Source organism: Hemicordylus capensis, chromosome 4 (assembly GCF_027244095.1).
Source record: "Hemicordylus capensis ecotype Gifberg chromosome 4, rHemCap1.1.pri, whole genome shotgun sequence".
Taxonomy (NCBI): domain Eukaryota; kingdom Metazoa; phylum Chordata; class Lepidosauria; order Squamata; family Cordylidae; genus Hemicordylus; species Hemicordylus capensis.
The window spans coordinates 292,449,232-292,461,588 of record NC_069660.1 but is presented as its reverse complement, the minus strand read 5'-3'; positions in this window follow the sequence as shown (position 1 = coordinate 292,461,588).

The following is a 12,357-nucleotide window of genomic DNA, read 5'->3' as shown; positions in this document are numbered from 1 at the left end:
CTATTGCTTGCTGTTATAACTATCTGGTTTTACTGGATCTCAGATTGACCACTGAGCTACAGCATTGCTTCTTCTGACAGTCTTGGAGGAAACTGATTATCTAGACCCATTTCTAACTGGCTTCCGGGCAGGCTAGGGGGTGGAGACTGCCTTGGTCAGCCTGATGGATGATGTCCAACTGGGAATTGACAGAGGAAGTGTGATTCTGTTGGTCCTTCTGGAGTGTCTGAGGGGGTTGGGGGTGGGAGGCACTGCTTTGCAGTTGTTCCATCCGTTCCTACCTCTTGGGCAAGTTCCAGATGGTGTCCCTTGGAGACTGCTGTTCTTCAAAATCTGAACTTTTGTGGTGGAACGTGATGAGAGGTGCTCCTTACAAAACTTGCAAGGATCAGGTCGGTTCTGAAGAGCTGCTCTGCCCCCTGAGGTGCCCTTCTCATCTTGTGTCATGAAAGAACCATCTGTGCATTAGGTATTCTCATGCAAACCACAGTCCCACAACCCTCCCATGAGCCTCTGCCTGGCTGCTCTCCGGTGTTTTGCTCACTAATTGCTGTAACATCTTGCACCTGGGCCAGGTTTCCTGATAGGGTGGGTGAGAACCATGCCTGTTGGGCTTTTAAACTTTTGGCCTTAATAAAGGGGAGCAATGCCAGTGGCTGGCCCTTCACTGAGTGGGCCACATGCAACCAGCTGCCAAAGGGGACCGGAGTTTGGTGGCAGCCTCAGGGGTGGAACTGAGGGCTGGAGCCAAACATGGACTTCTCAAAGGAAGACGTCTGCTGACTACAATATCCCTGTTGCCTAGTAATGAGTTGGGCCTGGTACAGATATGTGTCTTGGGTTGTCCAGAGATGGGGAGGTGGGGGACGACTCTGGGGCAGCTATTCCAGTGGTGATGGGGCAATGGTGAAGAGCTGGTGGTGGTAGGTCACTGGGCCATTACAGGGGAAGGGAATTCAGAAATTCAATCACTGTTTCACCTTTCAGCAGGCCTACCACCTCTTTGATCTTGGAGAGCAGTACCAATTATCCACAAAACCTCACCTCTTTACTCTGTAATGCCAGGTTGGTCCAAAACAAGTCTGAGATCAGCCTTGACTTGATTATGGATGAAAAAGCTGACCTGGAATGCATTACAGAGACCTGGTTGGGATAGGCTAGTGGACCGGTTTGGTCCCAGCTTCTCCCGGTGGGTTACTCCATGATGGAGCAGGTAAGACAATGTGGGTGGGGAAATGGTGTGCCTGTGACCTTCAAGAATACCATCTCCCTACTGTGGAGGTGTCCAGCAACTCCTCTTATAGGATTAGATTGGATCACTTTCAGTTTGTGATTCCTGAGGATGTAGACAAACTGTTTTAGACTATGCATCCTACAACCTGTCCTCTTGTCCTTTGCCCAACTTGGCTTATCTCATCTGGTAACTGTATTATTAGAGAAGGTCCGGTAAGTAACGTAAATGCTTCTCTGAGGCAGGGCACAATGGATCCTTGTCTTAAGGATGCCTTGTCTTAAGGAGGAGACCACTCTTGAAGAAACCTGCATTGGATCCCTCAGAGTTAGCTAATTGCAGACCTGTTTCCAATCTTATATAGTTGGGTAAGGGAATTGAGCGGGTGGTGACCTCTCAGCTCCAAGCTGTTTTGGATGATACAGATTATCTAGACCCCTTTCATACCGGCTTTTGAGCAGGCAATGGGGTTGAGACTGCTTTGGTTAGCCTGATGGATGGTCCCCAATTGGCTGTCGTCAGAGCGAATGTGAGACTACTGATCCTTTTGGATCTTTCAGCAGTTTTCGATACCATTGACCATGGTATCCTCAGTTGCCTGAAGCAGGTGGCACTGTTTTACAGTTGTCCCGTTCCTACTTCTCTGGTAGATTTCTGATGGTGTTGCTTGGAGTTTGCTGCTCTGCAAAGTGAGAACTAAAGTATTGAGTTCCACAAGGCTCCATACTATTTCCAATGCTCTTTAACATCTACATAAAAACACTGGGAGAAATCAGGAGGTTTGGTGCAGAGTGTTATCAATATGCTGATGACACCCAGATCTATTTCTCCATATCGACTTCATTAGAAATGGCATAACTTCCCTAAATGTATGCCTCTAGGCAGTAACGGGCTGGATGAGGGATAACAAACTGAAGTTGAATCCAAAAAAGACAGAGGTACTGACAGGGGTGGGTGGGTGGGTCTGGACCCAAGAAATGGGTTAGAGCTGCCAGTTCTGGATGACATTATACTTCCCCTGAAAGATCAGGTATGTAGCTGGGGAATGCTCCTGGATCGCAAGTTCTCTCTGGTTTCTCAGGTTGAAGCAATGGCCAAGGGCACTTTTTATCAGTTTCAGCTGATATGTCAGCTACACCCATTTCTGGAGGTAAATGACCTTAAAACAATGGTACATATGATGACAACTTCCAGGCTTGACTACTGTAGTGCATTCTACATTGGGCTGCCTTTATACACAGTTAGGAAACTACAATTGATACAGAATGCACCTGCCAGACTGGTCTCTAGGACAACCTGAAGGGACTATATAAGCCTGATTTTATAAGAACTGCACTGGCTGCCAATATGTTTCAAAGCAAAATACAAAGTGCTGGCTATTACCTATAAAACCTTCAATGGCTTGGGTCCAAGGTACTTAAAAGAGCACCTTTTCTGTCATGAACCCTGTCACCTATTAAGATCATCTGGAGTGGTCCGGTTAGTAAGTAAGTAGTAGTAAATTTTTATTATGGTCCTTAGACCAGCTTAACTAGAGAGGTCCGGTTGTTGTTCGGTGGCAACTCGGTACCAAGCTTTCTCTGTGGCTGCTCCGGGACTTTGGAATATTCTCTCTGTTGACACAAGAGCATCTCCTTCTCTGTTTGCTTTTAGGAAGACCCTCAAGAAGCACCTGTTTTCTCGGGCTTTTATTTTAAACTTTTAATTATATTTTATCTCATGGGATTGTTTTAGCTTTTTGTTCTGTGAAACTGTTTTAACTATTTTTTCTGTCTTTTATATTTTTTGTATTTTAAATTGTGCGCACTGCCTAGAGATGCACAAATCAGGTGGTATATAAGTATGATGGATAAATAAATATTGTTCTGCATTTTTGTAGCTGGTTCATGGTAGAATTTGTGTCACTGAAGTACCAATACTTTAACTGATTCCATAGCAAAGTATGTGAAACAGCTGCCATTTCATACTTGGAACAAACTCACACGTGTTTTAATCAACACCTTGCACAAACAAAATCTTAGACTTGCTCACCAAACATTTTGCTGTCTCTCTCACACACAACAAATTCCAGCATATGAATTAACCACTGCACAGTTTAACAGATGTATCTTTCTTTATTCTTCTTCATATATTATAAAACAGGATATAATATTCCCCACATTTCTATTACACGCACTCTCCACACCCTACCACACAATTTTTCAAATCCACTAAACCTCCACACTCACCCACCTACACCTGCTAGCAATTCCAATAGGCACTATAATTATCTTCTGTTGCCCTTATACTTTCTGTAGTCACAGAAACAATTCCAAATACAATTCCATGATGACTGTTTCTTTTTCAGATGTTGCACACAACAATTCACAATCCAAGCTGACTTTCCCAGAGATTTAGGTGTGATGAACTGCTGAATAAATTTTTAAAATTATTTTCAGGGTCTGTTGGATCCTACAAAGGCTTTATTGCTATCCACACATTCTGTTTCAACACACATACAATCTGAGTACAGTATATGTGCATGTAAAGAACAGCCCTGCTGGATCAGGCCCAAGGCCTATCTAGTCACGCAGTGGCCCTCCAGATAGATGTCTCACACAGGCCCTCCAACAGTATGTATGTACATACATACAACTATTCACATGCTCAATGTTCATACAGTAGTATACTTCTTATCTGTACCCTGCATTTGAGGAAGGCTGTACCCAGGGTTAGTTTTAAAGTGAATGCACATACAGTCATTCACACAACATGTACTCTTGAACAGACCAGAGGTGCAGCTAGGTAATTTCACTAGGAGAGAGTCAGTCAATCTGGAGAGCTGAATCACTTACCAGCAGTCTGGGACGGAAACTCCAGAACTGTGAAGTACAAGCAGGGCCTAAGGCTAAACAAAAGACAAGCTGGGTTTGCTGGAGAAGCTGAGGTGATTGCAGAAGTCTCTGGGTAAGGACTCTGAAGTTAGGGCCCAGTGTTAGGTCAGTTTGGATGCGTTTTGATCTCATTTTATTTCTTCCTTGTGCTCATTTGGTGGTTGTTTTGGCACTAAATTCTCCAAAGGAACTCTTGTTTTAAAATTGAACTGTTTTAAAGTAAAATTTCTTGTTTGTATTTGGAAATCTGTAGCTTCTGTCTGTTTCTCCATGCCTAAAGCCTTTACCACACTACTGAATGTTTAATACAGCCTAAGTTGGAAGGCTGTTTTCAGTAGACTCAGCCAGAGAAAGCCTAAAAGTCTACTTGGTGGCAGTGGTTAAACTTAAAAAGCATACGGCTGGTTGAGACCGGGCCGTGGCATGTGGCAGCAACATGGTGAGATCCATGACACGCCTCATTTAGCAGGGGCACTTGTAGCAGGGCCTCCAAAGAACATCTTAAGGTCTGGGTTGGGACATATGGGGCAAGGCACTCTCTCGGGTAACCTCATCCCAAACTGTTGAGGGTAAGTCGTGGATTCTTAGAGCCCTAGGAGAGGTGGCATGACAAATCGTGCAAAATGGGAAGAAGTTCTAGCTCCCAGTTCCACAGTGGATCATGGATTCTAGCTTTATTTTTTACTTTGACTTTATTCTAAAGGAAGTGCATATTACTGGAACCCCTTAACCCAGACCTATCTGTTGGAAGCTGCTGTCCAGGGTTTCTGGCAAAGGCTTCGTCACTTCTCTTACCTGAGAACAAAGGAAGCTGCCTTATACGGAGTCAGACCACCGGTCTGTCCAGTGCAGTATTATCTACCCATAACTGGTTCTCACAGGGGAAAAGCAGGTTGGAGAAGCACCTTATCTGGTTTCGAGAGCTATGCAGGCTCCCAATTTTCGGTCATGTGCTTGCAAAAATCAAGGTAGGCGGAGGGAGAAGTGATGGTGTGGGAGGCAAGAACTTGATTGGATGGCACCATCCTACTCGGCACTTGTACCCAACTTATTATTGAGGGAGGAGGAAAGATTGACTGACCCAGCTCCCGCTTCCCACACGATCACTCCCCCCTCCTCCTACTTAAGCATGTGACTGAAAATCAGGAGTGCATATCACTCCCAAAGTTAGGTAGGATGCTTCTCTGACCAACTTTCCATTTCCTGACTTGGCAGCACCTCTCCAAGGTTTCAAGCAGGAGTCTTTCCCAGCCCTACGTGGAGATGCCAGGAGGGAACCTGGGACCTTCTGCATGCAGAGCAGATCCTCTGCCACTGATCTATGGCCCCATCACCTAAGTTCAAGTTAAAGCATCCTTTAATTCCTTTACTTATGGAGCTACACTGGCTGCCAATAGGTTTCCGAACAAAAAAGTGCTAGTTATAACTTACAAAGCCCTAATTGGCTTAGGCCCTAGGTATTTAAGAGAACGTCTTCTTCATTACAAGCCCCACCGCCCATTGAGGTCATTTGAGGAGGTCTGTCTCCAGTTACCGCCAACTCATTTGGTGGCTACACAGAGACAGGCCTTCTCGGTCGCTGCCTCTTCATTGTGGAATGCGCTCCCTGCTGAGATACGATCCTCCCCATCTCTGGCAATTTTTGAAAAACACCTGAAAACTCATCTTTTCGCCCAAGCTTTCTCAGATTCCTAATATTTTTGAGTTTTAATGCCTGGTTATTTTTAAATTGTTAAATTGTTTTTAAGTTTTTGTATATGTTTATAACTGGTTTTATGTTCTTGTAAACCGCCCAGAGATGAAAGTTTGGGGCGGTATACAAATTTGATAAATAAATGAATAAGTGGAAATTTATTTTTATTTATTTATTTACATTTATATCCCGCTCTTCCTCCAAGGAGCCCAGAGCGGTGTACTACATACATAGGTTTCTCCTCAGAACAACCCTGTGAAGTAGGTTAGGCTGAGAGAGAAAGTGACTATCCCAGAGTCACCCAGCAAGTATCATGGCTGAATGGGGATTTGAATTCGGGTCTCCCCAGTCCTAGTCCAGCACTCCAACCACTACACCACGCTGGCTGATGTCAAGGACTGGGCCTGAGACCCTCATGCAGGCAAAACATGCATCTCAGAGTTGCTCATGACACTACTTTAGGTCTGCTTCTGCAAGACTTTTCAGGTTCTGTCACTGGGCTGTTGCTTTTTCCGTATATCCAGGAACCAGCTTCATTGGCAGGAGAAACAACCAGTTCTGTCTAAGAGCAATCTGGAGTCTAGACCCTGTCCAATGACCATTTAAACCCAGCAGCAAGTGAGAGGGAATTAATTCCATCTTCTATGGAAAAGCAAAATTCTGGGCCAGGAGGCGATTTTGCAACAGCACATACCTGAAACAGTCATGTAAGCAAGCTTGATTCTATTTAATGCTTGGCAACAAGCCACTGTAAAATCCAAGGGCATGCCTTCCAAACATATGCTAAGAAACACCTGCTTGTTCTGCTTTGGGACAATGAGGTTAATGTGTTAGTATCAGTAGATTTGGGGCCAAAACTTAAATTCATTACTTGTGCAAAGCTCTCTGTCAAACTGAAGGACATCAACAAGGAAAGGAAAGCTCTTTTTTTACTGAATGCTGTTGCAAACTGAACAGTCAGCTAGTCACTGAAGAAGCATCCTGTTAGATCACAGTTGCCATCTTCCCCAAATTTTCAGGTAGTACCCGGATTTTAAGCAAATCACCTGGCCTACCCGGATTCCTGGATTTCAGCTTTCTTTTTTCTTCTTTTTTAATTTTTTTTTTTTTTTTTAAGATAAGCTCTAGTCCTTGTAGAAGTGGAGTTATGGAGCAAAACATGTGGTCACTATTCTGTTCAACCATTGGACTTGGATTAAGGCCGGTAAAGCACAGGAGCCTAGCTGGGAGGGGTTAACAAATGCAATAAGCCCCTGAGGAATGTTGCCTTTGTTGTTTATCAGCAGGGGATCTCTATCAGGCAGTTGATAGGATAGCTTGCTTTTTATGTAAATCACTGCCTGCCTACCAGGCTGTGTATTGTAATGTTTAAGGACTTTGGCTTTATGCATGCCTACTTAGAAGGAAGTACTCTTGGTTTCAATCAGATCTTCTCTCAAGTAAGTGTGTACAGAATTGCAATCTTAACTGAAAAGCTGTGCATTTTCTCTTCTATTGCTGCTGTTAATATGTAAAGGAAAATGGTCAAAGATATCTTCCCCAACTATTGTTGGTAGATATCCAGAGCAATGCAAGTCAAATAAAAAGTGCACCTGCTGATTTGCACAATATGCAAATTATATGTAGGTTAATTTACATAATATGCAAATTAGGGCACCCCAATTTGGAGAGTCAGAATATGGCAATGAAAGATATACTTTCATTTTCATCTGCATTTCCATCTCTCCAGTGGCCTGAAAAGTCCTGCAAAAGGTGGATTGGAGCATAAAAAGATGTCATGTGCCCGCCCCCCAACAAAGATAAACAGGATGTATGAGAATGAAAAATAGACTGCCACGAAATAACAAATGTGTAGAGCACATGGCCAGTTCTTACTTCTATGCTACTGTAGAGTAGGTGCTTTATTATGTCTTGTTTACACAGTCAGGCCGGTGTTATTGACTGGTTTGTTTTATCCAGACATCGAGTCCTTCCCAAGGACCTGGGATTTCTGAATTTTGTTATCAATATTGTTCTTGTTGTTGTTATAGATATCGTCGCAGAATATAGGCTGTTCCCAGTAAAGCTAATTTTTGTAATTGGCTGATGGTGATTTCTGTGGCCCCTATGGTGTGAGGTGCTCTTCAAGGTCTTTTGGAACTGCACCCAGGGTGCCAGTTACTACTGGGATTATTTTGGTCTTCTTCTGCCACAGCCTTTCAATTTCAATTTCTAGATCTTTGTATTTTGTTGTGTTTTTTTCCCTATTTCTTTTTCTTCTGTTCTGCTATCCCCTGTTATTGCTATGTCGATTATTTTGACTTGTTTTTCTTTCTTCTCGACTACAGTTATATCTGGTGTATTGTGTGGCAGATGTTTGTCTGTTTGTAGTTGGAAGTCCCATAATATTTTTGCATCTTCATTTTCTACCACTTTTTCAATTTGATGGTCCCACCAATTTCTGGCTACAGGTAGCTTGTATTTTTTGCAGATGTTCCAGTGTATCATCCCTGCTACCTTGTCATGCCTTTGTTTGTAGTCAGTCTGTGCGATCTTTTTACAACAGCTGATTAGGTGGTCCATGGTTTCATCTGCTTCTTGTTGTTGATTTTTCAACTTTTGGTCTTATTGCATTTGTTCTTAGTGCCTGTTCTTGTGCAGCCAGTATTAAACCCTCTGTTTCTTCCTTCAAGTTGCCATTCTTAAGCCATTGCCAGGTCTTGGTGATGTCTGATTTTCCACTTATATTGTGCAAATACTGACCATGCAGCGGCTTATTTTTCCATTTTTCTACTCGGTCCTTGACTTATTATTATTATTATTTGATTTCTATACTGCCCTTCCAAAAATGGCTCAGGGTGGTTTACACAGAGAAATAATAAATAAATAAGATGGATCCCTCTCCCCGAAGGGCTCACAATCTAAAAAGAAACACAAAATAGACACCAGCAACAGTCACTGGAGGCACTGTGCTGGGGGTGGAGAGGGCCAGTTACTCTCCCCCTGCTAAATAAAGGGAATCACCATGTTAAAAGGTGCCTCTTTCCCAAGTTAGCAGGGGTTGACAGCAGATTGACCAAACTGCCCACATAACCCAAACCCTTCTGTAGCTGCATAACATAATCAAACATTGATGCTTTCGACTCACATTCTTCTCCAAAGGAGCCGTTGTTCAAGCATGCTGTGTGCCAGTCACTGCTTAAGTAAGCTTTTAACGTCAGAAGCCTCCGCTTTGCAGTAGGGCTCTTCATCTCCTGGCTTATTCTGAATGCAAAAACCACAGAATGGAAATTTTTAACTCGAGAGAAGCAAGGCTTTTGTGCAAAATTCCCTTGAAAAACAACTCAGCTGGTGAATATCGCCTTGTCTTGGTGGACAGCCAGTGGGAAAATCCAACAAACAGAGCTAATGTATCTAATTCAGCAGTGAGCCCATTCTCATGAACAGCCATGCCCGGGTAGGATAGAGCTAGCTGAGGTACGGCTGGTTATCTGGGGCCCCGGGATTGCTCCTGATCCCGCTGCTCCTGCCCTGAGTAGCCCTGATGAGCTACCCAAGCTCAAAGTGAGGTAGGAGGACAATTGCACACCTCTGACCTCACACTCTGGTCCGTCTGGGTTGTTGTGCTGCCAGAAGCTGCTCCCAGGCTGCTGACAGCCATCTTTATGATAGAGCTGGGGAGGAAGAGCGGCCAGGCAGTGTGCAGCTTGCCATGAGTGATACGTGGCAGTTCAAGTTTGCTCTCCCCATCCCCAGCTTGCTGCTGGGCTCACTACTTTGCCTCTTGTGTGGCCATGTGAGTGGCAGAGCCCTGATGGGCAACTGGTTATCTGGGGGAAGGCAGGTAGGTTTCTGCCTTGCTTCCTCCTTCTGGTCATGTGAATGACCTCAGTGGGTTTCACACTATAAGGCACAGCAACCTTAACTGTCCCTTGACTCCATGCCCATGATTAAACACCATTTTTATATAGCAGAAAGAGACAACGTCTGTGGTGTGGTAAAATATGGGGCAGATGTCTGCAGAATCTTGCAATCACAAGACTTTAAGGAAGAGCCAAGGTCATATAGATCAACCCACTTCATGCCATAACTTCCCTGACGGTTTCTATTAATGAATTAGCCTCCTTGGAATGAACTATGGGGCCTGCCTACAAACATGGAGCACCTCCAAGATGAAATGCAGATTTGAAGCAGGACTTTCGTGCAGAAACCCTGTGCTTTATTATGGAACGTTTGCTTCCTGGACATGCAATTCCAAATGTGTGTTGCATTTGGTAACCTGACATCATTGGTGGACGGCGAGCAGTTGACCTGGAGCAGATGTGCATAAACATTATGTGCAACTGAGGCAAAAGAAAAGGACCATATCTTTTGAGTCAGTTCACAATAAAATTGCAACTTCAATCTGCTATACAGTATGTTTGCCATACAGAGAGATACTATTGAGCAAAAGTGTTGTTGCCTGGCAAACATGATTGTGTTTATTTCCCACTGGCTCTTCATAGTTTAACCACTGGACATAATTAGTACATTTATACCTGCCTTGCAAGGAGGTCATGCTAACATTACGTATTTAGCTGAACATTAGATTACTTTGAATGTAAGACGACCCCTTAAAAAATACAGAGTAAATATAGGTTATAACTGTATTTACCTAAAACAAAGAGGACTCTGAATTTAAGATGACCCTCAGATTCAAACATCAAAAAACTTGGAAGAAACAGTGAGGCTATTCACTCGCACAGTGTGAACCGGCGAGAGCTGCGTGGTTCCCACCGGCAAGCCCACTTAATTCCCCCTACCCTTAAATGAGGTTGGTGGAGCAAGCACTCCACTAACCTTGTTGTTTTGATTGTGTGCTGCAGCAGCGCGGCTTCGTGCCATGGTGACTCATGAGGAGACCCCCCAACTGGGAGGCTACAACAAGCCTCCTGGCATCAGGGGGCTCCCCAGAATGCCCCGCGCACTAATGCAGGGCATTCTGGGACTTCTCAAGGCGGACAGCCCCTGATCCCAGCCACTCCAACCGGCTCTGTGACAGAGCCGGGAATTGTGTGGGTGGCCAATCTGGCCGCCCAGGGCTTGTCTGCGGGGGAGAGCAGGTCAAGCCCGCTCTCCCCACAGAACCCTCTTGGCGTAAATATGGTACATGTTTGTTTGTTTGTTTGTTTGTTTGATATAATGCCCTTTCAAACATGGCTCAGGATGGTTTACATTTATCCCATCTTTCCTCACATCAAACCTGTGAGGTAAAACACGCTGAGAGAAAGTGACCAGTCCAGTATTCCACTCAAAAATGTACCAGTGTTCCTCTGAAACTAAAACAAAATATTTTGGTTTTTTATCATTTTAGAGTTGGAAAGATCTTTATGACTAATCAACCTGCTGCTTGCCATTGATTGTTTTTTTATCACTATGGCCATCACTTTGGAGAAGTCCCACAACTGTCTTCCCTCTCAGTTTGGTATGTGGGACTTGAATGGGAAAGTAGGCAATGTGCTGTTTGGACCTAAAATGATGCAGAAGTACTGTGGTCGAAGGATCTATTCTCACCCACTGCAAGTCTCTGGCTGAGTCAATAAAACTCATTATAGTCAACTCTGAAGAATTCCATGTGGGGGAACCCTGAACATGGAGCCCTATACAGACATTATCTTAAGCACTTGTATGAGTGTACAGTGTATGCAGGTACAGATCTGTACCCGGGTACAGTTATTCACACATTATGCTGAACACAGACACAGCGGAACATCTCCTTTCTGTACCATGTATTTGAGGGGCCTTTACCCATGTTCTCTTTTAAAACAATTGCAGATACAGTCAATCACACAAAAGCATGTATGAGTGTACAGACATCTGTACATGAGGGGCAGAGATACCAGTGTTCCAAAGTGTCCTTGGAACACAAGCTGCGCTGCTCCTGAGGGCCACCTTGCTTCTCCCCCCCCCCACTCCAGCCAGCTGCTCCCCCTTCTGCTGTTATCCACCCACCTGCTGCAGCCATCCATCCATCCACCTACCTACCGCCTCCTCCTCCATCTGCCTGCCTCCTCTTCCTCCTACTCTGCTGCCCCTGCCACTTTCCCGCCCTTCCTGATCCCGCCAGAAGCTGCATGAGTGGGTGATTCCTGGTAGGCGGCCATCAGAGCAACAGCAGCAGTAGGTGGCCAGAGAAGAGGCCACATGCACTGTGGAGGAGGAGGTGGCAAACAGGCCCGTAGTTACACCACTGCTGTACACTCTTACAACATAATGTTTGAATAGGGGACTAGAGTTGGTGTGATTGAGAATGCCTTCAGAACAAGCGAGAACTGTGTAAATTAGCCCAAATGGTTTAATCTGACTAGTCCAGAGAAAGTCATCGCTCAGTGGTGATTCTATCTACAGTATCCCCACAACTATCCACTCCACCAGTAATTCCCAACCTTGGGTCCCATGGTGACTGGGGATGATGGAGGTTGAAGTCCAAGAACCTTGGGAGAATAAGACAATATACCCGCTATGGATTACGCATTGCACTGCTCCCAAGACATTAGGAGAGCCAAGACTGGGAACCCTTGCACCACACAATATTAGCCCTA